General features: G+C 36.9%; 1 protein-coding gene across 1 annotated transcript in view; it reads left to right on the forward strand.

The window, feature by feature from the left end:
* PCDH15 (protocadherin related 15) overlaps nt 1-26,052 on the forward strand; it is a 1,038,229-nt gene that overhangs the window by 595,916 nt on the left and 416,261 nt on the right. The window lies entirely within an intron of this gene.

Genomic DNA, 26,052 nt, shown 5'->3' on the forward strand with positions numbered 1-26,052 from the left:
TTTGAGTTTATTTTTGTGTATGGTGTTAGAAAGTGTTCTAGTTTCATTCTTTTACAAGTGGTTGACCAGATTTCCCAGCACCACTTGTTAAAGAGATTGTCTTTAATCCATTGTATATTCTTGCCTCCTTTGTCAAAGATAAGGTGTCCATATGTGCGTGGATTTATCTCTGGGCTTTCTATTTTGTTCCATTGATCTATATTTCTGTCTTTGTGCCAGTACCATACTGTCTTGATAACTGTGGCTTTGTAGTAGAGCCTGAAGTCAGGTAGGTTGATTCCTCCAGTTCCATTCTTCTTTCTCAGGATTGCTTTGGCTATTCGAGGTTTTTTGTATTTCCATACAAATTGTGAAATTATTTGTTCTAGCTCTGTGAAGAATACTGTTGGTAGCTTGATGGGGATTGCATTGAATCTATAAATTGCTTTGGGTAGTATACTCATTTTCACTATATTGATTCTTCCAATCCATGAACATGGTATATTTCTCCATCTATTAGTGTCCTCTTTGATTTCTTTCACCAGTGTTTTATAGTTTTCTATATATAGGTCTTTAGTTTCTTTGGGTAGATATATTCCTAAGTATTTTATTCTTTCTGTTGCAATGGTGAATGGAATTGTTTCCTTAATTTCTCTTTCTGTTTTCTCATTATTAGTGTATAGGAATGCAAGGGATTTCTGTGTGTTGATTTTATATCCTGCAACTTTACTATAATCATTGATTAGTTCTAGTAATTTTCTGGTGGAGTCTTTAGGGTTTTCTATGTAGGATCATGTCATCTGCAAATAGTGAGAGTTTTACTTCTTCTTTTCCAATTTGGATTCCTTTTATTTCTTTTTCTGCTCTGATGGCTGTGGCCAAAACTTCCAAAACTATGTTGAATAGTAATGGTGAAAGTGGGCACCCTTGTCTTGTTCCTGACTTTAGAGGAAATGCTTTCAATTTTTCACCATTGAGGATAATGTTTGCTGTGGGTTTGTCATATATAGCTTTTATTATGTTGAGGTATGTTCCTTCTATTCCTGCTTTCTGGAGAGTTTTTATCATAAATGGATGTTGAATTTTGTCAAAGGCTTTCTCTGTATCTATTGAGATAATCATATGTTTTTTATTTTTCAATTTGTTAATGTGGTGTATTACATTGATTGATTTGCGGATATTGAAGAATCCTTGCATCCCTGGGATAAAGCCCACTTGGTCATGGTGTATGATCTTTTTAATGTGTTGTTGGATTCTGATTGCTAGAATTTTGTTAAGGATTTTTGCATCTATGTTCATCAGTGATATTGGCCTGTAGTTTTCTTTTTTTGTGGCATCTTTGTCAGGTTTTGGTATTAGGGTGATGGTGGCCTCATAGAATGAGTTTGGAAGTTTACCTTCCTCTGCAATTTTTTGGAAGAGTTTGAGCAGGATAGGTGTTAGCTCTTCTCTAAATTTTTGGTAGCATTCAGCTGTGAAGCCGTCTGGACCTGGGCTTTTGTTTGCTGGAAGATTTTTTATTACACTTTCAATTTCCATGCTTGTGATGGGTCTGTTAAGATTTTCTATTTCTTCCTGGTCCAGTTTTGGAAAGTTGTACTTTTCTAAGAATTTGTCCATTTCTTCCACATTGTCCATTTTATTGGCATATAATTGTTGATAGTAGTCTCTTATGATCCTTTGTATTTCTGTGTTGTCTGTTGTGATCTCTCCATTTTCATTTCTAATTTTATTGATTTGATTTTTCTCCCTTTGTTTCTTGATGAGTCTGGCTAATGGTTTGTCAATTTTATTTATCCTTTCAAAGAACCAGCTTTTGGTTTTGTTGATTTTTGCTATGGTCTCTTTTGTTTCTTTTGCATTTATTTCTGCTCTAGTTTTTAAGATTTCTTTCCTTCTACTAACCCTGGGGTTCTTCATTTCTTCCTTTTCTAGTTGCTTTAGGTGTAGAGTTAGGTTATTTATTTGACTTTTTTTTCTTGTTTCATGAGGTGTGCCTGTATTGCTATGAACTTTCCCCTTAGGACTGCTTTTACCGTGTCCCACAGGTTTTGGGTTGTTGTGTTTTCATTTTCACTCATTTCTATGCAAATTTTGATTTCTTTTTTGATTTCTTCTGTGATTTGTTGGTTATTCAGCAGCGTGTTGTTCAGCCTCCATATGTTGGAATTTTTAACCGTTTTTCTCCTGTAATTGAGATCTAATCTTACTGCATTGTGGTCAGAAAAGATGCTTGGAATGATCTCAATTTTTTTGAATTTACCAAGGCTAGCTTTATGGCCCAGGATGTGATCTATCCTGGAGAAGGTTCCATGTGCGCTTGAGAAAAAGGTGAAATTCATTGTTTTGGGATGAAATGTCCTATAGATATCAATTAGGTCTAACTGGTCTATTGTATCATTTAACGTTTGTGTTTCCTTGTTAATTTTCTGTTTAGTTGATCTATCCATAGGTGTAAGTGGGGTATTAAAGTCTCCCACTATTATTATGTTATTATTAATTTCTCCTTTCCTACTTGTTAGCATTTGTCTTACATACTGCGGTGCTCCCGTGTTGGGTGCATATATATTTATAATTGTTATATCTTCTTCTTGGATTGATCCTTTGATCATTATGTAGTGACCTTCTTGTCTCTTTTCACAGCCTTTGTTTTAAAGTCTATTTTATCTGATATGAGTATTGCTACTCCTGCTTTCTTTTGGTCCCTATTTGCATGGAAAATCTTTTTCCAGCCCTGCACTTTCAGTCTGTATGTGTCCCCTGTTTTGAGGTGGGTCTCTTGTAGACAACATATGTAGGGGTCTTGTTTTTGTATCCATTCCGCCAGTCTTTGTCTTTTGGTTGGGGCATTCAACCCATTTACGTTTAGGGTAATTACTGATAAGTATGATCCCGTTGCCATTTACTTTATTGTTTTGGGTTCAAAATTATACACCGTTTTTGTGTTTCCTGTCTAGAAAATATCCTTTAGTATTTGTTGGAGACCTGGTTTGGTGGTGCAGAATTCTCTCAGCTTTTGCTTATCTGAAAAGCTTTTGATTTCTCCTTCATACTTGAATGAAATCCTTGCTGGTACAATAATCTGGGCTGTAGGTTATTTTCTTTCATCATTTTAAGTATGTCTTGCCATTCCCTCCTGGCTTGAAGAGTTTCTATTGAAAGATCAGCTGTTATCCTTTTGGGAATTCCCTTGTGTGTTATTTGTTGTTTTTCCCTTGCTGCTTTTAATATTTGTTCTTTGTGTTTCATCTTTGTTAATTTGATTAATATGTGTCTTGGGGTGTTTCGCCTTGGGTTTATCCTGTTTGGGACTCTCTGGGTTTCTTGGACTTGGGTGATTATTTCCTTCCCCATTTTAGGGAAGTTTTCAACTATTATCTCCTCAAGTATTTTCTCATGGTCTTTCTTTTTGTCTTCTTCTTCTGGAACCCCTATGATTTGAATGTTGTAGCGTTTAATATTGTCCTGGAGGTCTCTGAGATTGTCCTCATTTCTTTTAATTCGTTTTTCTTTTATCCTCTCTGATTCATTTATTTCTACCATTCTATCTTCTAATTCACTAATCCTATCTTCTGCCTCTGTTATTCTACTATTTGTTGCCTCCAGAGTGTTTTTAATTTCATTTATTGCATTATTCATTATATATTGACTTTTTTATTTCTTCTAGGTCCTTGTTAAACCTTTCTTGCATCTTCTCAATCCTTTTCTCCAGGCTATTTATCTGTGATTCCATTTTAATTTCAAGATTTTGGATCAATTTCACTGTCATTATTCGGAATTCTTTATCCGGTAGATTCCCTATCTCTTCCTCTTTTGTTTGGTTTGGTGGGCATTTATCCTGTTCCTTTATCTGCTGGGTATTCCTCTGTCTCTTCATCTTGTTTAAATTGCTGAGTTTGGGGTGTCCTTTCTGTATTCTGGCTGTTTGTGGAGTTCTCTTTATTGTGGCATTTCCTCACTGTGTGTGGGTTTGTACAGGTGGCTTGTCAAGGTTTCCTGGTTAGGGAAGCTTGTGTTGGTGTTCTGGTGGGTGGAGCTGTATTTCTTCTCTCTGGAGTGCAATGAAATGTCCAGTAATGAGTTATGAGATGTCTATGGTTTTGGGGTGACTTTGGGCAGCCTGTATCTTGAAGCTCAGGGCTGTGTTCCTGTGTTGCTGGAGAATTTGCTTGGTATGTCTTGTCCTGGAACTTGTTGGCCCTTGTGTGGTGCTTGGTTTCAGTGTAGGTATGGAGGTGTTTGATGAGCTCCTGTTGATTAATGTTCCTTGGAGTCAGGAGTTCCCTGGAGTCAGGGTTTGGACTTAAGCCTCCTGCTTCCAGTTATCAGTCTTATTTTTACAGTAGTTTCAAAACTTCTCCTTCTATACAGCACCATTGATAAAACATCTACATTAAAGATGAAAAGTTTCTCTTCTGTGAGGGTCACTCAGAGAGGTTCACAGCGTTACATGGAGAAGACAAGAGGGAGGAGGGAGTTAGAGGTGACCCAAATGAGATGAGGTGGAATCAATAGTGGAGAGAGTGGGCTAGCCAGTAGTCACTTCCTTATGTGCACTCCACAACTGGACCACTCAGAGATGTTCATGGAGTTATACAGAGAAGAGAAGAAGGAGGAAGGTGACAGAGGTGGCCAGAAGGATAAAAGGGGGGAATGAAAAGGAGGGAGATAGATCCAGCCAGTAATCAGTTCCCTAAGTGTTCTCCACCATCTGGAACACACAGAAATTCACAGAGTTGGGTAGAATAGAGAGGGGTTAGGGAGGAGACATAGGCGACCTGGTGGAGAAAAAGGAGAGTCCAAAGGGAGAGAGAGCAGTCAAGCCAGTAATCTCGCTCCTTAGTGAAAAATGGGTCCTGAAGATTGGGTTCTTAAAGGTACAAAATTGGTAACAAATACATAAAAGCAAAAATTAAAAATCTAGAGTGGAGTTTGGAGTTTCAAAAATACGATGTTAAAGAAAAGAAGAAGGAAAAGAAAGAGAGAAAAAACGAACAAACAAAAACAAACAAGGTTGCGAAAATTATAAAGAAAATACAGGTACAAAATTGATAACTAATACCAAAAAGAATAAATTAAAAATCTAGAGTAGAGTTTGGAATTTCAGATATACAATGTTATATAAAAGAAGAAGAGAAAGAAACAGAGAGAAAAAAAAGTCACAGAAATTATAAAAAAAAAAAAAAAAAAAAAACTATAGGTACAAAATTGATAACATATACCAAAAAGCTAAAATTAAAAATCTAGAGTAGAGTTTGGAATTTCAAAAATACAATGTTAAAGAAAAGAAAAAAAAAAAAAAACAAGGTCAAAAAATTAAAAAATATATATATATGAAGTTTGCTGAAGAAGAAAAAAATAGGGTTTTTTTTTTTTTTTTGCAAAGTAATAGGTTATGAAAGTGAAAATTAAAGGAACAATAGAGGACTTAAAATTTTTTTTAAAAAATTTAAAAAAAAAGAAAGAATGATCGTAAAAATAGTAAAAATATATCTAGGACTTTCTTTGGTTTTGTTGTGAGTATTGTGGGTTCAGTTCATTTTTGGATAGTTCCTTGGTCTGACTTATATTTCTCAAGATCTATAGGCCCCTTCCTATGTAGTCCGTAGTAACCACAGGGTTTTAATCTATTGCCTGTAGCTTCCAAGGCGTTTCCCTCTGTTATAACTTCTTCTGTTTGCTGGTCTCTTCAGTGTCTGGTTTCCGCCCTGACACAAAGGGGACAGTGGAGGACACTTTTTTTTTTTTTTAGGCTCACTTGTTCAGTCGCGCTGTGGGGAGGGAGGGAGGGATGCTGCAAACAAATAACACTGGCGTGCGCTCGCAGTGCCTCAGCCACACTGGGTCTGCCCCCGCTCACGGCGCATGTAGCCTCCCTGCCCACACTGCCTGGGCTCTAGGTTGTTCCGCCGGGAACAATCCGAGGCCGGCCCTGGGCTGCATGCACCTCCCAGGTCCAAGCTGCTGAGGTTCAGGCACTCGGGTAGCCCTCAGAGGCGCAGACTCAGCTGGGCCTGCGTTTTGTGCTCTTCCCAGGTCCGAGCAGCTCAGGTGATGAGGTGTTTGGCGAGCGCCAAGGCTGCGACTTATCGTCTCCCCGCCACTCGGTTATCTGGGTGTAAAACCGGCGCACCTTCTCAGGCAGATGTTGACCGTCCAGACCCCCAATAAGTTTTAGTTAGCAAAGAAGCCAGTTTTATAGATAACGTCTCTCTGGGGCTGCGATTGCCCCCTTCCGGCTCTGGCTGCCTGTCACCAGAGGGGGAAGGTCTGCAGCCAGCTATCTCTGTTTAGTCCTTTGTTCCGTGCGTGGGCTGGCGGTGTCTTAGGTTAGGGCTGGCTTTTCGCATGGTAGATATCCCACAGTCTGGTTTGCTAGCCCAAATTATTTCGCTCAGATAGTGCTCAGGGTATTCAGGCCAGATTCTTACTCTCAGCGATGCAGCCCGCGCCGCGCCTCCCTGCCCAGCCCCCGCTTGCTAATGGCGGATGCAGGCGTCTGCGCTGCTTCTCCGCTGGGGGAGTTACCGTAGGGCTCACAATCTGCGAGTTTTAATTGTTTATTTATTTTTTCTCCCTGTTATGTTGCCCTCTGTGCTTCCAAAGCTCGGCACAGATTCGGCAGTGAGAAGGTTTCCTGGTGTTTGGAAACTTCTCTCTTTTTAAGACTCCCTTCCCGGGATGGAACTCCATCCCTCCCTCTTTTGTCTCTTTTTTTGTCTTTTATATTTTTTCCTACCTCCTTTCGAAGAGTTGGGTTGCTTTTCTGGGTGCCTGATGTCCTCTGCTGGCATTCAGAAGTTGTTTTGTGGAATTTACTCGACGTTTAAATGCTCTTTTGATGAATTTGTGGGGGAGAAAGTGTTCTCCCCGTCCTACTCCTCCGCCATCTTGGCTCCTCCCCCGGATTAGTGCACTTTAAAAAGAGACCACAGAGAGACCCATCCTCCTTTCTACAAGTGAGAACACAGTGGGAAGAGCCACCTATGAATGAGGAAGTAGTCTCTCACTAGACAATAACTTGGCCAGTACCTTATTCTTAAATGTTCCAGCCTCCAGAACTATAAGAAATGAATTTCTGATATCTATAAGCTTTCCTGTCCTTTATATGGCATTCCCTTTCAGCCAAGGGCATGGACTTCCCTGGTGGCTCAGGCAGTAAAGCATCTGCCTACAATGAGGGAGACCTGGGTTTGATCCCTGGGTTGGGAAGATCCCCTGGAGAAGGAAATGGCAACCCACTCCAGTACTCTTGCCTGGAAAATCCCATGGACAGAGGATCCTGGTAGGCCACAGTCCATGCGGTCGCAAAGAGTTGGACTCAACTGAGTGACTTCACTTTCTTTCAGCCAAGACTGTATGCCTCGTCTGCTTCTTTTGGGAATGCTCTCTTCTGGTAGTTTCCTGAGCTATTCCAGTTATTTGGTTTCATTTCAAGTGTTACCTTTTCAGAGAAGCCTTCCCTGATCACACAGTCAGTAAGAATACAGCCTGTTTTCCCCATGAATTTGATAATAAATGACCTTGTTTGATTTTCTGCAGGCAGGTTTGCTACCTAAAAATTTATTGTACATGAGTTTGTTTCATTGATTAATATCTGTCTAATATCTGTCCTCAGAAATGTAGATACCATATGAATAGGAACCTTGCCTCTCTTTTTTCCTTTCTTACCTCAAACTCCTTGAACAGTTCCTCAAAGGTAGGATACCCAGTAAATATTTACTTATTTAAAATAAATGGAAATTTTCCTTTTCATGATTATGTATCTTACTTTATAAATAGCTGCCTAGAAATATTAGCTGCATAGTATGTCTTTGTATAAAAGTACTTAATTTTTTAATCTACTTTATATCTTGGAATACTGTGTAAAGTATTACTTGAAAAATGTTTTTATGTTCAAAAAAAGATCTACATCAAGTTTATTTTTCTGTAAGAAATATATTTTCATCTGATATGGTTTCTTGTTAGCAAAATCAACTTTATATCATATATTTCTTAGTTTTGTTTCCCTTTATTGAAATGAATAATTAAGTATATAACAACACATTTTAAGTTTTAAACAATATTGAGACCTATCTGTAGCCTAAAGATAATAATAAAATGGGTAGTACAACTCAGTGAGGTCACCACAAAAATAGTGATAGCTGAGTAAATAATAGTAGGAAAAGCAATCAATACAGCTTGTAAGATTATTCACATCAGCTTTATTCTTTAGAAACTATAAGTATGTGGAATTGGCTTTTTGGTGAAACTTCTAAAAACATATTATTTCTCTACTACAATAGCTTTATACCAATTTGATTTGTAGAATGTCTGTTACAATCTCTGTGATTTTTATTTTGTTTATTAGTATCATTTGCAAAGATACACAAAGTAGAGAAAGAAACAGACCATGGACAAAACAGCTAATTTATTTACTTTCCAGATGCTGTCAGTTCAAGATACCTTCAAGACCTTTGGAGGAAATCTTATATAAGCCCAAGTCAACTCCTGCCCCTGCTTCTGCTTTGGCTTCCTACAGTCCATTCTTCATGCAGTAGTCAGAATAATCTTTTAAAAGCATAAATCAGTTCAAATTAGCTTCTTTCTTAAAATACTCCAGTGGCTTCTGATTATGGTGAGAATAAAACCCAATAGCAGAATATAGCTTACAAGGCCACTCATGATTTAATTCTTCCTACCTGTTTCCTCCTATATTGTCAGGACTTTGATCTTGTTCCTTGGAACTTCTGAGTTTCTTCTCAAGTCTAAGTTTTTGCTGTTTACTCAGTTTTAAACACTCGTCTCAGTTCTTCAAATGGCTGGAATGTTTTCATCAACCAAATTCAAATTTCAGCAAAAATAGCATGTCCTCAAAGAGACTTTTCCTGACAACCCTTCCTAAGGTTGATCTTCAAAAAGCAGCAATGAGAAATTCATATAGATTAATAGATGGATTTTATTTGTTTTCAGTTGCTATAGAAAGACAAATAAAATTGATAATAGCTCTGTTATATTTTCAGTGATATTTCCTTAAAGCTTACAGCTAATTTATGGCAATGTTGATGATTTAAGTTGAGGTGATAATGTAGGTTAGTAAATAATACACAAAATAACTTTTCATTTTAATGAAACTGAAAAAACTGTTAATATTTAGTTAATAAAAAATATTACAGGTATTTGAAACATTTATATTATATTGTCCAAGAGTTGTACTAAACATCCAAAGAACACTCAATCCACAATCAGTAAAAATCTTGGCTGTCAACTTATCTGAAGATGTATAGAATGAAAAAAACACTCCTAAAAAATTACTCTTAAGGTGACATTTTCACATGAGAGAAAAATGAGGAAATACAGAATGATTTAAGTATGTCTCTGTCATGAATTATCTCTTTAATGTGGTTTGAGGGTCATATAAAAGAGTTTGTATTTATCAGCATGGCATGTATGTGTCATGTTCAAGAATTATTTTAAACATTAGTTTCTAATCAGAATGCTTATTTCTCAGTCTGTTTGCTTTGATCTGATATGTCAGAAAGAAGGAACATCATGGATTATGCACTAAATTTATAAATATTTTTGTGTTCAGAAACAATTTTACATTGCAGAGTGTTTAAAGTGTGCATATCAGATTGACAACTCACATTAGGTCCTTATAAATTGTGTTTTGTTGTGTACATTGCAAAATATCTTTCTTATAAAGCATGTGTGATAAGACTTTCAGATTATGACTCACGTAAAGAGATTGTTAATATGCATTTCCAGCCCGTACAATTCTGATCCCATATACTTTGAATGAGAACTGGGAACTTAAGGTTTCAACCCTAGGGATTTTTGATTCATATGTCCAGGATGAGGCCTAACAATTTGCGTTTATTTTGTTTAATACAGGAGTTTTTCAAAAATATAAAAAAGATGGAAGAGTATCATGAATGCCCATGAACTCATTCCTCAGTTATACATTCATGAGCATGCTTGGTTCAACTCTATTTCCTCTCATGTTTGTTCACATTATGTGAAGTGCATCTCAGATATTACATCATTTTATCTAAATATGTTAATATGTATATCTTGAAATGATAGGTAATATAACAAGCTATAAAATAAATTAAAATTGGGTATTTAAAAAATTATGTCATTTGGAGGATTATTTCCCATTTACAGTCATTACAAAATATTGTCTATGTCCCCCGTGTTGTGCAATACAGCCCTGAGTCTAATCTAAACCCAGTAACTTATAGCATTCACTACCACATCTCTGTATTTCCCCCTGCCCCTGTAACCCCTAGTTTGTTCTCTGTATCTCTGAATCTGCTTTTTTTTTTCTGTTCACTATTTCATTGATTCTAAATATAAGTGATATCATATAGCATTTGGCTTTTTCTGTCTGACTTATTTCATTTAGCATAATACCTTCTACATCCACTGATGTTGCTACAAATGGAAATATTATGTTCTTTTTTTATCACTGAGCATTATTCCATCGTATTAATATACCACATCTTTATTCATTTATCTGCTGATGGACACTTAGGTTGCTTCGATATCTTGGTAATTGTAAATAATACTGCTAATGAACATCAGGATCCATATATTTTTCAAATTAGTATTTTTGCTTCTTTCAGATATAGGCCCAGGAGTGAAATTGCTGGCTTCTATAGTAGTTTCATTTTTAGTTTTTTGAGAAACCTCCATATTATTAGTGGCTGTGCGGATTTACATTCCCACCAAGAGTATACAAGAGTTGTCTTTTCTCCACATCATTTCTGGTATTTATTTGTTTTCTTCTGGATAATAGTCATTTTAACTGGTGTGAGATGATGTCTCAGTGTGGTTTTGATTTGAATTTCCCTAAAGATTAGTCACTTACCTAGAGCCAGACATCCTGGAATGTGAAGTTAAGGGGGCCTTAGAAAGCATCACTATGAACAAAGCTAGTGGAGGTGATAGAATTCAAGTTGAGCTATTTCAAATCCTGGAAGATGATGCTGTGAAAGTGCTGCACTCCATATGCCAGCAAATTTGGAAAACTCAGCAGTGGCCATAGGACTGGAAAAGATCAGTTTTCATTCCAATCCCAAAGAAAGGCAATGCCAAAGAATGCTCAAACTACCACACAATTGCACTCATCTCACACACTAGTAAAGTAATGCTCAAAATTCTCCAAGCCAGGCTTCAGCAATACGTGAACCGTGAACTTCCAGATGTTCAGTCTGGTTTTAGAAAAGGCAGAGGAACCAGAGATCAAATTGCCAACATCCATTGGATCATGGAAAAAGCAAGAGAGTTCCAGAAAAACATCTATTTCTGCTTTATTGACTATGCCAAAGCCTTGACTGTGTAGATCATAATAAACTGTGGGAAATTCTGAAAGATATGGGAATACCAGACCACCTGACCTGCCTCTTAATAAATTTGTATGCAGATCAGGAAGCAACAGTTAGAACTGGACATGGAACAACAGACTGGTTCCAAATAGGAAAAGGAGTACATCAAGGCTGTATATTGTTACCCCGCTTATTTAACTTCTATGCAGAGTACATCATGAGAAATGCTGGACTGGAAGAAGCACAAGCTGGAATCAAGATTGCCAGGAGAAATATCAATAACCTCAGATATGCAGATGACACCACCCTTATGGCAAAAAGTGAAGAGGAACTAAAAAGCCTCTTGATGAAGGTGAAAGAGGAGAGTGAAAAAGTTGGCTTAAAACTCAACATTCAAAAAACGAAGATCATGGCATCTGGTCCCATCACTTCATGGGAAATAGATGAGGAAACAGTGTCAGACTTTTATTTTTCTGGGCTCCAAAATCACTGCAGACGGTGACTGCAGCCATGAAATTAAAAGACGCTTACTCCTTGGAAGAAAAATTATGATCAACCTAGATAGCATATTGAAAAGCAGAGACATTACTTTGCCAACAGTCAAGGCTGTGGTTTTTCCAGTGGTCATGTATGGATGTGAGAGTTGGACTTTGAAAAATGGTGAGTGCTGAAGAATTGATGCTTTTGAACTGTGGTGTTAGAGAAGACTCTTGAGAGTCCCTTGGATTGCAAGGAGATCCAACCAATCCATTCTGAAGGAGATCAGCCCTGGGATTTCTTTGGAAGGAATGACGCTAAAGCTGAAACTCCAGTATTGGGCCACCTCATGCGAAGAGTTGACTCATTGGAAAAGACTCTGATGCTGGGAGGGATTGGGGGCAGGAGGAGAAGGGGACGACAGAGGATGAGATGGCTAGATGGCATCACTGACTCAATGGACGTGAGTCTGAATGAACTCTGGGAGTTGGTGATGGACAGGGAGGCCTGACATGCTGCGATTCATGGGGTCGCAAAGAGTCGGACACGACTGAGTGACTGAACTGAACTGAAAGATTAGTGAGCGTATTTTCATGTGCCTTTTACACATATGCATTTCCTCTTTGGAAAAATGTCTATTCAGTTCTTCTGTACATTTTTTTTTTTTGATATTGAGTAATATGAGCTGTTTATATATATGGATATTAATTCCTTATCAATCCCATCATTTGCAAATATTTTCTCCCATCTATAGGTTGCCTCTGTTTTGTCAACAATTTCCTTTACTGTGCAAAAGATTTTAAGTTTAATTCACTCCCATTTGTTTATTTTGTCTTTTATTTCCTTTACTTTAGGAGATAGATTCCCCTAAATATTTCTTCAATTTACATAAAAGAGTGTTCTGTCTATGTTTTCTTCTAGGAGCTTTATAGTATCCAGTCTTACATTCAGGTCTTAGTTTTGAGTTATTTTTGAATATGTGTTAGAGAATGTTCTAAATTCACACTTTCACATGTAATTATCTAGTTTTCTCAGCACCACTTATTGAAGAGACTGTCTTTTCTCCACTGTGTATCCCTGCCTCCTTTGTTGTAGATCACTTGGCCATAAATACATAGGCTTATTTATTTCTGGGTTAAGACAACGTGAATTTAACACCTTTGAAAACTGAATTATACTCTGTTTTGACTGACATGGGAATATGCTATTGCTTTTATTACCTTAGAATATTTCTGGTGTGTTACTATGTAATTTATTTCTTTAACACCTGAAATATTACTTTTGATTAAGGAAACAATCAGATCAGATCAGTCACTCAGTCGTGTCCAACTCTTTGCAACCCCATTAATCTCAGCACACCAGGCCTCCCTGTCCATCACCAACTCCCAGAGTTCACTCAGACTCACATCCATAGAGTCAGTTATGCCATCCAGCCATCACACCCTCTGTCGTCCCCTTCTCCTCTTGCCTCCAATCCCTCCCAGCATCAGAGTCTTTTCCAATGAGTCAACTCTTAGCATGAGGTGGCCCAATACTGGAGTTTCAGCTTTAGCATCATTCCTTCCAAAGAAATCCCAGGGCTGATCTCCTTCAGAATGGACTGGTTGGATCTCCTTGCAGTCCAAGGGACTCTCAAGAGTCTTCTCCAACACCACAGTTCAGAAGCATCAATTCTTTGGCACTCAGCCTTCTTCACAGTCCAACTCTCACATCCATACATGACCACAGGAAAAACCATAGCCTTAACTAGACAAACCTTTGTTGGAAAAGTAATAATAGTTAAAAGGAACTGATAGTTACCTGCAATTAAATAATAGTTGTGTTGGCACTGGCGAGAGTTAAATTACAGAGCAACATCCTTCCAGATTTATTGGTCTCTTTTATAGATGGTAGTACTAAAATTATCCTTCCCAGTATACAGTTATCTTGGCACTTATTATAGCTAAGTACAATTTTAAAATACTACACTGAAGAATATTATAAAATAAATTGTAAAACAGAAGGTCAACGTCTCCTAGAGGCAGATTCCACTCCCATTTTGCACCCTAAATGCATTTAGTTATGAATTAGTGTTGCTACTGACAACATGGAATTCATTCCTAGAGAATATTTCAAAGATAATAATTTTACTTTAAAATAGTACGTTAAATGTCCAAGAAAGGATATTCATAGAATCAATTTTTATGTTTTCATTTAGTTAAGTTTTGCTAAAATGAAGAGTATAAATTGTTTGGGAAACAGAATCACTGCCTTACTCATAAACCATTTCTTTTATATATTTTTAGTCATGATTCCAGGTGGTGTTTTTTAATTGTGGGTGTTTCTGGAATTTTTGTTGTTTATTTTCACACTGTCAAAATATGAAAGTTGAGGTTATAGCAAATTTCTTTAAGAAGGTTGCAAGCCTGTTGTTAATATAAGAAATTTAGCCTTACTTCACAAACTGAAAGCAATATATTTAAGTAGGCTGAGACTTCCTCTACCCAATTATAGACAAGTTTGTGTTTCTACATGTAATTAACTGTAAATTAAGTTTTGGGAAACCTGACATAACAGCAAGGTAAAAATCTACATGAAGCATTTAATAATTTGTAAACATATATTTTAAAAGTTAGAAAACCATCCACTCTTTTTTTAAGCAAAGGCATTTTTAAAACTTTTTAATACTTTGCTTAACTTTGGGGGTCATATTAAGATTCAGTTAGGCAAACGCTACGCTTTTATATACAGACAATGTACTATACATCCCATGATTACTTTATATTTGTTATGTCTATAGGCCAGCAAAAGTTGAAAAACAGGACACTTAGCTTAAGATGTTGATGTACAAGACCCCTTTCCTGCAGGAGCATCTATAAAAACAGACAATGACACTTCCTTGAGGATAAGGGAGTGGTCAATAGAGTTGAATACTATATAAAATATGAATATAGAAGTTGAAAAGGAATGTAAGAAAAGAAGAAAAATATCATAGTACGATGGTAATGTATGGCTTCAAAGCAAAGATAGGTTTGACACTAAAAAGCAAGAGGTGGAAATGATAACAGCATTATATTAGACCACTCATCCCAACATTTAGCAGTAAAAGAAAGAAATTTGAAAATCAAGGGTCAAGGGTCGAGGTCATGGGTCAGAAATAAGGACTTGGTAAAGACAGTAGAAATAAAGGAGGAGAAGGCTATGTGGAATAGAGACTGGATAACTGTCTTTTAAGATGGCTAGTTATAGTTAAAGGCATAGGTTAGAAAAGGTCTTCTATTTCACTGAGCTGCTGTAGAAGTTAAAAAAAAAAAACTAGGGGCATGTTAATTAATTTCTAACAAAAATATAGAATCCACATAAATAGACAATCTTAATTCATTCTGTAAAACTATTTAGAAGGAAGTCAAATTGAGGACTATATCAAATCCTGTGACCAGGTAGATGATCTTGATTTTTTTATTTTGAATTTAAAATGGCTATAATCTGCAAAGTTCCTTATCACAATTAAAAAGTAGGGGAAGGAGAACTTTGAACATATTTTCAGTGTAAACGTGTGATAAGTGATGTGATGGCTTAATGAAACAGTGATCTTGCATTAATATCATTGTAATGACATATGTCTTTCAGTCATGTCAAAATAAGTTTTGATGAACTAATAATTTCTAAAAATATCTCAGAATACCATTGAAAGCTTAATTTTCTATATTTCTTTTTTCTCTTCCTTCCTTTTTTGATAAATCACATGTCTACTATATGCAGTTGCCTGATAACTGTTTTAAATAAATGTCACTGTGAACAAGTGAAGCATAAAAAGGTTAAAATTATAAAGATGTGAGTTCCAGGTAATTAATTTTTATATATCTGAGACTGTTCTAAGAAGGGCAGTGATAATTAAGAGAAATTACTGCTAATTACAATGGGAAATTAAGTGAGATTTGAGAAGGCAGACAGTACCACATGCTCTTTAAAAAATGTGTGCTTCATCTGGAAATAGAAATGAAAGCTGTCTTTCATGCTGTACCGTATTGGGATAGCAAACAAGTAGAATATTGATTTAAAATAGTAAAATAATTTCCTTATTATTTAAAACTAATAGTAGTCAATACCCTTCTCCACTCTGGAATTTTCTCACAACTATAACCTTTTTTGAAGTTGTAAGTTTACAAAGTTATTTAATGTAGCATAAAACTACATACCTTTATTGGCAGAGATGAAGTAATTTAAAGTAAATACTTTAAAAACATATTTAGAAGTTAGAATCATCTTATTACCAATATACTTAATTTTGTCATGCAAACAAAAGGAATGGTTTTACCAATGGAACCTGCTGCAGTGTTATGGAATTTAAAGTTGAGATCATAAGAGTTTGTCCACAAAAAGCTGCCCAACTTAGGATGCCTGGCTATTTTTAACATGCATTTATTTTGTACTATTTATATTAATATATTTATTGTGAACCTAATGTCTAATATCAATATTTTATGTTAATCTCAATTTGTTATTTGCATTTATTTTGCCATTCACTAACTTTCAGTAGCAGAGAAAGTCTAGGGACATATTTAAACAGAAGGACTTAGAAGTAAATTCAAAGTCATGTCTCACTGTATTACAATCCTTGAGATATAGTAGGTAAATGCAGAGAACTATGAATGAGGTATGTTGAAATGAGTCCCAAACTACAAAGAATTTAGTGCAAAATTTTTGAAGTAGAAAAGAGATCTTGTAGCATTCTAAGCAAATAGAATAATATGAGGAAAGTAACCTAGAGCTAAGCCACCATCCTCATCTGTGTTATTTCCACAGCCTTGTAAATTCAGAAACGTCTTTATTTTCAAGCAGCCATCAATGTGATCCTATTATATATAATAGAATATATTAATAATTAGAGCTAAAACTTGTAATCTAAGCAACCATCGGCAGATGTGACAGGGTGCTTACATATCATGATTAATGTAAATAATGCTGTAGTAATAGGACAGTGGAGCTTCTCCAGTGGCTCAGTGGGTAAAGAATCTCCCTGAAATGCAGGAGAGGCAGGAGACCCAGGTTTGATCCCTGGGTGAGGAAGATCCCCTGGAGTAGAAAATGGCAACCCATTCCAGTTATCTCACCTGAAAAATCCCATGGAGAGAGAAGCCTGGTGGGCTATGGTTCACAGGAGCGCAGAGTCAAACGTGGCTGAGCAACTAAGCAATGGGAATGTAATCCCTCCTAATCAGAGTAGTTGCAGTATGATAAAATTACAGTAGTGATCATAGTTTCCATTGGGAATAACAGTAATAATAGCTAACGGTCAATAAGCACTTATTTGTTTGTACCTTTAGTGGCTCAGCAGTAAAGAATCTGCAGTGCAGGAGAGGTAAGAGAGGCAGTTTCGATCCTTGGGTTAGGAAGATCCCCTGGAGGAGGAAATAATAACCCACTCTAGCATTCTTGCTAGGAAAATCCCATGGACAGAAGAGCTTTGCAGGCTACAGTCCATGGGGTCGCAAATAGTTGCACATGACTGAGGGACTGAGCATAGCACGGAACATGACATCACGGGAATGCACAGATCCCTTCTAGTTTCTGATTTCACTTAACTTTGGATGTAATCCCAGAAGTGGGGTTAGTGGATCATTAGTTTTACTTTTAAATTTTGAGGAACCTCCAAGTATGGCATAGTATTTCCTATATATTCCAAGTATTTTCCATAGCAACTGTACCAACTCACATTCCTACCAACAGTGCACAAGGGTTCACTTTTGCTCATATTCTCACATGAACAACTTTTAAAGTAGCTGATGTTCATTTGTAGGTCTTATTTGAAAAAAAAACATGTCTATTCAGATCCTTCACCCATTTTTTTTAGTTATGATTTTTTGCTCTTAAGTTCTAGAAGTCCATTTTAGATATTAACCTCTTAGGTATATGGTTTGCAGGTATATTCTCCCATCCTATAGGTTGTCTTTCTATGTTGTGGATTGTTCCCTTTACTTTGTAGAAGCACTTAAGTTTGATGCCTCACTTACCTATTCTTGCTTTTGTTATCTATGCTTTAGTATCATATTAAATCATGTCAATGTATGGCAAAACCAATACAATATTGTAAAATAATTAGCCTCCAATTAAAATAAATAAATTTATACTAAATTTTTTTTAAAAAATCACTGTGAAGTCCAATGTGAAGGTGTGCCTTATGTTCTCTTCTTCTAGGTTTTATTTTAGGAGTTTTACAGTTTCAGGTCTTATATTTAAGTTTTTATATGCATTTTGAGTTAATTTTTGTGAGTGGTGTGAGATATGGGTCCAGTTTCATTCTTTTGAGTGTGGCCATTCAGGTTTCCCAACACCATTCATTGAAGATGAGTATTCTTAACTCCCTTGCAAAGATGGACCATGTGTGTGTGGGTTTGTATCTAGGCTCTCCTTCTGTTCCACTGGTCTCTGTGTCTGTTTTTATTATGCATCCTCCACAGTTTTCATGATCAGAGTTCCTTGTTCAGATGCTACAAAGTTTCTATTTTAGATGAGATCACAGTGTGGTTCAGGGTGGTGGTATGACCACAGACAAAGTTTCTATTTTAGATGCAGTTCCTCCACCTGTCATGGCCTCATTAAGTACAAAACAAGGAGGCAGTTTTGCCTTCTGCCTAATGCCTGCACCTGAGCTGGCAGTCCTTGAGGCCAGCCCTGTCTTTCTTGCCTCAGCAGCACTGAAACTTACGCGGGGTCCTGTGATGCCCCACAACAGCAGCTCCCTCTGAGGGAGATGCAGCAATGTCTCCTTCTCAGGGGGCTTCAGCAGGATTGGCCTTTGGTTACTTCAGTGGCAAAGCTATTGGTGTTTTTTTGAGAGCACACCCAGGGGTCCATGCCGATGAATATTATGGATAAATGCTAGGGAGTTCTTCTCTGTGAAAGCTGCCTTTATACATTGAATGTTAAATATCCATAACTGTTATGGAAGCTGTTGAGGTCCTCAGCAGCAAAGGCTACCAGGATCCTCCACGGAACAGGCCACTGGAGACTGAGATGGCACCGCCGCATGGCTGACTCTCACAGCTCCCACTCTTCTTCACTCGTCCTTGCTGTTCTGACATCTCAGCCATGACAGTTTCCCCTGCCATATTTTCCATGGGTCATTCTTGATATTTCGCACCACTGTGTTGCTGTAGGCTCTAAGCTGTTCTCATGAGTTCTCCCAGAGCAGTCTTCATCTGTGGATGGCTATTAAGGTTTGTGGGGGAAGTGAGGGCTAGTATCTCTGGCTCTGCTTACCCTATTGTTGTTACCTAGTGTGTTTTGAATTAAAAAATGTTTTTTCTCAATGTTAATTTTTTTTTCCTTTTTAAATAATGTTTATTGGAGTATAGTTGATTTACAGCGTTGCATTACTTTTTGCTGTACAACAAAGTGAATCAGTTATACATATCCAAATATCCACTCCTTTTTAGATACTTTTCCCATGTTGTTCATTAGAGTATTGGGTAGAGTTCCCTGTTTTATACAGTAAGTTCTTATTAGTTATCAATTTTGTTTTTAAAAAATATTTTATTGGAGGATAATTACTCTCTGTCATACATCAACATGAATCAACTGTATCTATATACAACTTCCCTCTTGAACCTCCCTCCCATCTCCTACCCTTCTAGGTTGTCACAGAGCACTGGATTGAGCTTCCTGTGTCACACAGCAATTTCCCATTTGCTATCTATTTTACATATGGTGATATACGTTTCCATGCTGTTTTCTCAATTTGTCCTACCTTCTCCTTCCCCTACTGTATCCACAAGTCTTCTCTTTATGTCTACATCAATGTTAATTTTTGATGGTTACTACAGAGTCAGAAATGCTGACAATTTTATCATCTGTTTTCACCAAACATGCTGATGTCTCTTCTTGACCGCAGTACTTTGTAATTTCTTTGTAATCTCTATGTCGACAACATTATTGCCTATAAATAATGATGTTTTATATTTTCTTTCTGATCTGTATGTCTCATTTCTTGTATGGTTAATGTCCTTAATACTAAACTGATATAATTTATAGTACTGCATTACTTTATTACAGTATTATATTACTACATTACTTAATTTTAGATTCTATCTCCTGTAGAGGTCTACGTTGTATTTACTTGATAACATCCTTGAGTAATCAGTAAGTTAACAAAGAACTGTCTTCTTTTCCTCAAAATATTCCCCTCTCATAACTTTGCCACTGTCAATGAAAGTTACTTGAAATCATACCAGGTTCATTGCACATACCCCAAAATACTTTCCAAGAAATATACCCCAGGATAACTTCCAAGAAAGATATTGTATGTCTTTAGTTGATTTCTGTAAGCATTGGTAATTCAATTGCATGAAAATGGGAAGTTGTCTTAAAATATTCAACAAAATCCTACTCCCTACTTTCATCCATAAATGATATTTTTAGAGTTAAAGGATTATATTTTAAACATTTTTTATCTATTGATTTTACTTTAAGAATGTATTATTATCATCAATTTATCATATCTGATACAATGATTTTAATATCACTTGCTAGAATATTAAATTAGACCACAAACAGTAGTGTATATAAGTGACGAAAGAAAACACTTTCCCACTGTTGTTGAAACAGTGAGAGCCCTGAAAGATTTAATAGCTATATAATTAATCAAATAATAGATTACCTAATTGAATCTGAGTGAACTATAAATAGAAAATATGTCTATAGATGTCTATAAACAAAATTAAAATTATATTCTCAGTGTTCCATGGGCTTTATATGCTATGATGACCACCAGGCATGATTTTAAATGATGATTCACATTTCTTTGCTACTGGGTAGGAAGTATGGTAGCAGGTTTTCTTTCTTACCTTGGAGTAAGAATGGTACAATCTGGCCCTAAGAATGATAATTAGATTGTCTGGTGGGCATCAGTCAGAGGAAAGGATTTTTATTTCTGTTGCCATGTGCCCCTTAAATATACAATATTCTACAATAAAAATGCATGATGCATGTGATTTGAGATGTGAGAACAAAGAGTGTGAGAAGCATTACATTTGATTTATTTATATCTGATCAACTTCCTCTATTGGTTAAGTAGGTAATGACAAGGAATTGCTAAGTAATACTTAATAATTCTAATACTTGACTAAAAATAAAGACTTGTACCCAAGGGAAAATATACATGCTGATGGAGGGGAGAAGTGAATCCAATCAATATCTTATATTGCATATAAAAACATCACATGTTAATTTGAATGAAATATAAGCAATTAAAATTTCTATATTAAATAAATAGCTAGTTTTTTTTCATTTTAAGCCAAAATTATTATTTCTTTTTTAAATTTTATTTTATTTAACTTTACAATATTATATTGGTTTTGCCATATATCAAAATGAATCTGCCACAGGTATACATGTGTTCCCCATCCTGAACCCTCCTCCCTCCTGCCTCCCCATACCATCTCTCTGGGTCGTCCCAGTGCACCAGCCCCAAGCATCCAGTATCGTGCATCAAACCTGGACTGGCGACTCATTTCATATATGATATTATACATATTTCAATGCCATTCTTCCAAATCATCCCACCCTCTCCCTCTCCCACAGAGTCCAAAAGACTGTTCTATACATCAGTGTCTCTTTTGCTGTCTCGTATACAGGGTTATTGTTTCCATCTTTCTAAATTCCATATATATGTGTTAGTATACTGTATTGGTGTTTTTCTTTCTGGTTTACTTCACTCTGTATGGTAGGCTCCAGTTTCATCCACCTCATCAGAACTGATTCCAATGTATTCTTTTTAATGGCTGAGTAATACTCCATTGTGTTTATGTACCACAGCTTTCTTATCCATTCATCTGCTGATGGACATCTAGGTTGCTTCCATGACCTGGCTATTATAAACAGTGCTGCAATGAACATTGGGGTACACGTGTCTCTTTCCCTTCTGGTTTCCTCAGTGTGTATGCCCAGCAGTGGGATTGCTGGATCATAAGGCAGTTCTATTTCCAGTTTTTTAAGGAATCTCCACACTGTTCTCCATAGTGGCTGTACTAGTTTGCATTCCCACCAACAGTGTAAGAGGGTTCTCTTTTCTCCACACCCTCTCCAGCATTTATTGCTTGTAGACTTTTGGATCGCAACCATTCTGACTGGCGTGAAATGGTACCTCATAGTGGTTTTGATTTGCATTTCTCTGATAATGAGTGATGTTGAGCATCTTTTCATGTGTTTGTTAACCATCTGTATAGCTAGTTTTAAGAGAGGGTCAAATTAAAATCCATTGTCTGACTGTTCTTTTCTCAAAATGTCACTTTTTGGAAAAACTTAGCTGTTTGCATGGACTTCAGTGATAAATATCATAAACTCTTATTTCTTTCCATAATATAGAGGGCATTTTAATCATATATAATGCAGTATTCTTGCCTGTTGGGCTGCCATCTATAGGGTCACACAGAGTTGGACACGACTGAAGTGACTTAGCAGCAGAACCAAATATACAGATGTCAACTGATTTATATATTCATTGTCAGTGTAATTAAAACCAAAAATATGCACTAGCATTATAAATAAAATATCAGTATAAAAGAAATTATATCAAATTATAGTTCTATTTGGGTGTCCCAGGTGGTGATATTGGTAAAGAACCCATCTGCCAGTGCACGAGACATAAGAGTCAAGTGTTCAGTCCCTGGGTCAGGAAGATTGTATGGAGGAGGGCATAGCAATCCACTCCAGTATTCTTGCCTGGAGAATCCCATGGACAGAGGAACCTTGCAGACCACAGTTCATGGGGCTGCAAAAAGTTGGATACCACTAAAGCAACTTAACATGCCTGTAGTTTTATTAAATTAAAAAAAAACAAAAACAACACTACATCTAAATGGTGTTCCTTTTAGTATCATCTATTAACTTCTAGGGATCATTGAAAATAAATTTATATTCAACTTGAATATTCAAATGAACCCAAAAGATTGCAGACTATGAAATAAAATACTAGAAAAGAAAATTGAAAATCTAATTATTCAATGGAATGTTAGAAAAAAGAAATATGCACAGAAGTTGTTAATAATCTTAAAGGGCATGCACTCAGCTAAATGTACTATGGACCAAATCATGTCCACCCACAAAATGCATACCTTGAAATCCTAACCCCCGAGGTGATAGTATTTGGAGATGGAGCCTTTGAGAGGTACTTGGATGTGTATGTGGTCATGTGGGTAGGGGCTGTATGTTGCACTAAGAATTTTTATACAAGGAAAAAGAGAGACAAAAGGTCTTTCTTCTGCTATGTGAGGACACAGTGAGAAGGTGGACATCTACAAGCCAGAACAAAGGCCTACACCAGGAACCAAATCTGGCACCTTGATCCTGGGCTTTCCGACCTCTCAAATTGTGAGAAATCAATATCTGTATGGTAAACCACTCAATCTACGGTGTTTGTATATGGCAGCCTGTGCTGACAAAATGCACATCTTTGAGTGGAGTTTTCTGCATTGAGGACTCCATCCAGGTACATCGCAACAGAGAAGCCTTAGTCATTCAGGTATAAGAGATACTCTATAAGATCTTGAAAGATCCATAAGCCAGATATTTAAAAATATTGTTAATTAAATCTTTTGAAGCACCCCTGGATGTAAAGCAGAATCAAATAAAACTACTGTGGATGTAGCAGAAGTGGCCTGTGTTATTAGGAGTACCCCTCTTTCCAACCATTATGGCTACCGGCAAAGATCTTATTACTTCTCAGAGAACAGTTAGAAAACCACTATTGTAGGCCATTAATCTTAGGTGGCTGAGAGCTAATAGGAAATTCAGTGTGTAGCTTCTGATCAGATCTTTAGACTAACACTCTCAGTACTCAACCCAAAGTAGGGCAATGCCAAAGAATGTTCAAACTACTGCACAATTGCATTAATTTCACATGCTAGCAAAATAATGCTCAAAATTCTCTAAGCTCAGCTTCAGCAGTATGTGAACCTAGAAGTTCCAGATGTTCAAGCTGGATTTAGAAAAGGCAGAAGAACCAGAGATCAAATTGCCAACATCAGTTGGATCATAGAAAAAGCAAGAGAATTATGGAAGAACATCTACTTCAACTTCATTGACTTTGCTAAAGGTGTTGACTGTGTGGATCACAAAAAAAAATGTGGAAGTGAAGAGAAACTAAAGAGCCTCTTGATGAAAGTGAAAAAGGACAGTGAAAAAACTGGCTTAAAACTCAACATTCAAAAGTAAAGATCATGGCATCTGGTTCCCATCACTTCATGACCAACAGGTGCAGAAACAATGGACACAGTGAGAAACTTTATTTTCTTGGGTTCCAAAATCACTGTAGATGGTGACTGCTACCATGCAATTAAAACGTTCTTGCTCCTTGAAAGAAAAGCTATGACAAACCTAGACAGCATATGAAAAAGCAGAGACATTAATTTTCCCACAAAGATCTGTTTAGTCAAAGATATGGTTTTTCCAGTAGTCATGTATGGATGTGAAAGTTGAACAATATAGAAGGCTGAGTGCTGAAGAATTGATGCTTTTGAACTGTGGTGTTGGAGAAAACTCTTGAGAGTCCCTTGGACTGCAAGGAGATCAGACCAATCAATCCTATATGAAATCAATCCTGAATATTCATTGGAATGTCTGATGCTTAAACTGAAACTCCAATACTTTGGCTACCTGATGTGAGGAGCCAGCTTATTAGAAAAGACCCTGATTTGGGGAAAGATTGAAGGGAGGAGGAGAAGGGGACAACAGAGGACAAGATGATTGTATGGCATCACCAACTCAATGGACATGAGTTTGAGCAGACCCCACGAAACGGTGATGGACAGGGAATCCTGGCATCCTGCAATCCATGGAGTCACAAAGAGTTGGACATGACTGGGCAACTGAAAACTCAGTCCTCAAAGATTCAAGCCTAGGTGGGTGAGAGAGTATGTATAAAGTTCTAGCATGGGACCTGACATATAGGATGTCATCAGTAAATGATATGTCCATGGTATCTCCTTCCTCTCTTCGTCTCTTTCTCTCTCTTTCACTTTCCGGACAGATTTAATTTGTATCCTTATTCCAGTTTTTAGCTGTAAATTTAGGCAATTTTAAAAACCATTCTAATTCACAGATTTATCATCTGTATTGTTAAAATTATACTATCACTGAACCTGCCAGACTTCCCTGTCCATAGATTTCTCCAGGCAAGAATAGTGGAGTGGGTTGCTATTCCCTTCTCCAGGGGATCTTCCTGACCCAGGGATTGAAGCCGGGTCTTCTGATTGCAGGTGGATTCTTTACCATCTGAGCAACCAGGAAATCCCCATATAGGTTTTAGATGAGAATTAAATATCATGATGTATGCAAACATCAATACATAGTGATTACACTGTGAGAGTAGTTGATGCTGTTGTGTTTTTTGTCAAAACATTAGCTAGCTAATGCTTGGTGATATATATGCAGGTTTTAAGTATTAGCCCATCTACATGGAAACAAGAGTCACTGAAGAGCTAACCAGTTGGAGACTATAATCATACACCATTTCTAGAGGGAGTGTAATTCTGCTTGACCAGGAAATATCATTTTTTCTACACAAGAAGGCTTGCTGTCTGTTCTTAAACTCAGATCCTCCATGAGTTTGCCCCTGGCTCATCACTTCTGACCTCATCTCCTATGATTCTCCTGTTCTTTCCACTCAAGCCACACTCTTTGCTGTTCTCGCAGCATAACATATATGTTTTCTTTCTTCCAGGCCCTTTGTCTGATATTTGGTACTTTCTTTCCCAGGCTATACCCATGGCTGGTTCTCTCACTTTCTTCAGAACTTTCTCAAATATTAACTTTATGAAAAGTCTTTTTATGACCAACCTGTATAAAATAATAATCCTTCACTCTCCCAGATGCCCTTCACCACTTCTTTTTTTTTTCCTTTTCTCTACAGCACTCATTAACATTGCATAATATGTTTATTTTGTTTGCTTGTTTGTTTGCTATTTTCTGACTTTACTAAAATTCATTGAAATGACCTTTTTATTAGTGCAGGGCCTACTTTGTTCACTGCTGCTACTGCTGCTAAGTTGCTTCAGTCGTGTCTGACTCTGTGCAACCCCATAGACGGCAGCCCACCAGGCCTCCGCATCCCTGGGATTCTCCAGGCAAGAACACTGGAGTGGGTTGCCATTTCCTTCTCCAATACTTTGTTCACTAGTATAGCCCAAGTACCTGAGACATTTCCTGGCACTAAGTAGTCACCAGGTAATTCTTTATTGAGTGATGATTATTAGCAGGAAAGGAGAAAACAAAGTCATAGCTTTTATAGTGTCTGCTTTACTTACAAAGA

This window comes from Bos javanicus, chromosome 26 (assembly GCF_032452875.1).
Source record: "Bos javanicus breed banteng chromosome 26, ARS-OSU_banteng_1.0, whole genome shotgun sequence".
Classification (NCBI taxonomy): Eukaryota; Metazoa; Chordata; class Mammalia; order Artiodactyla; family Bovidae; genus Bos; species Bos javanicus.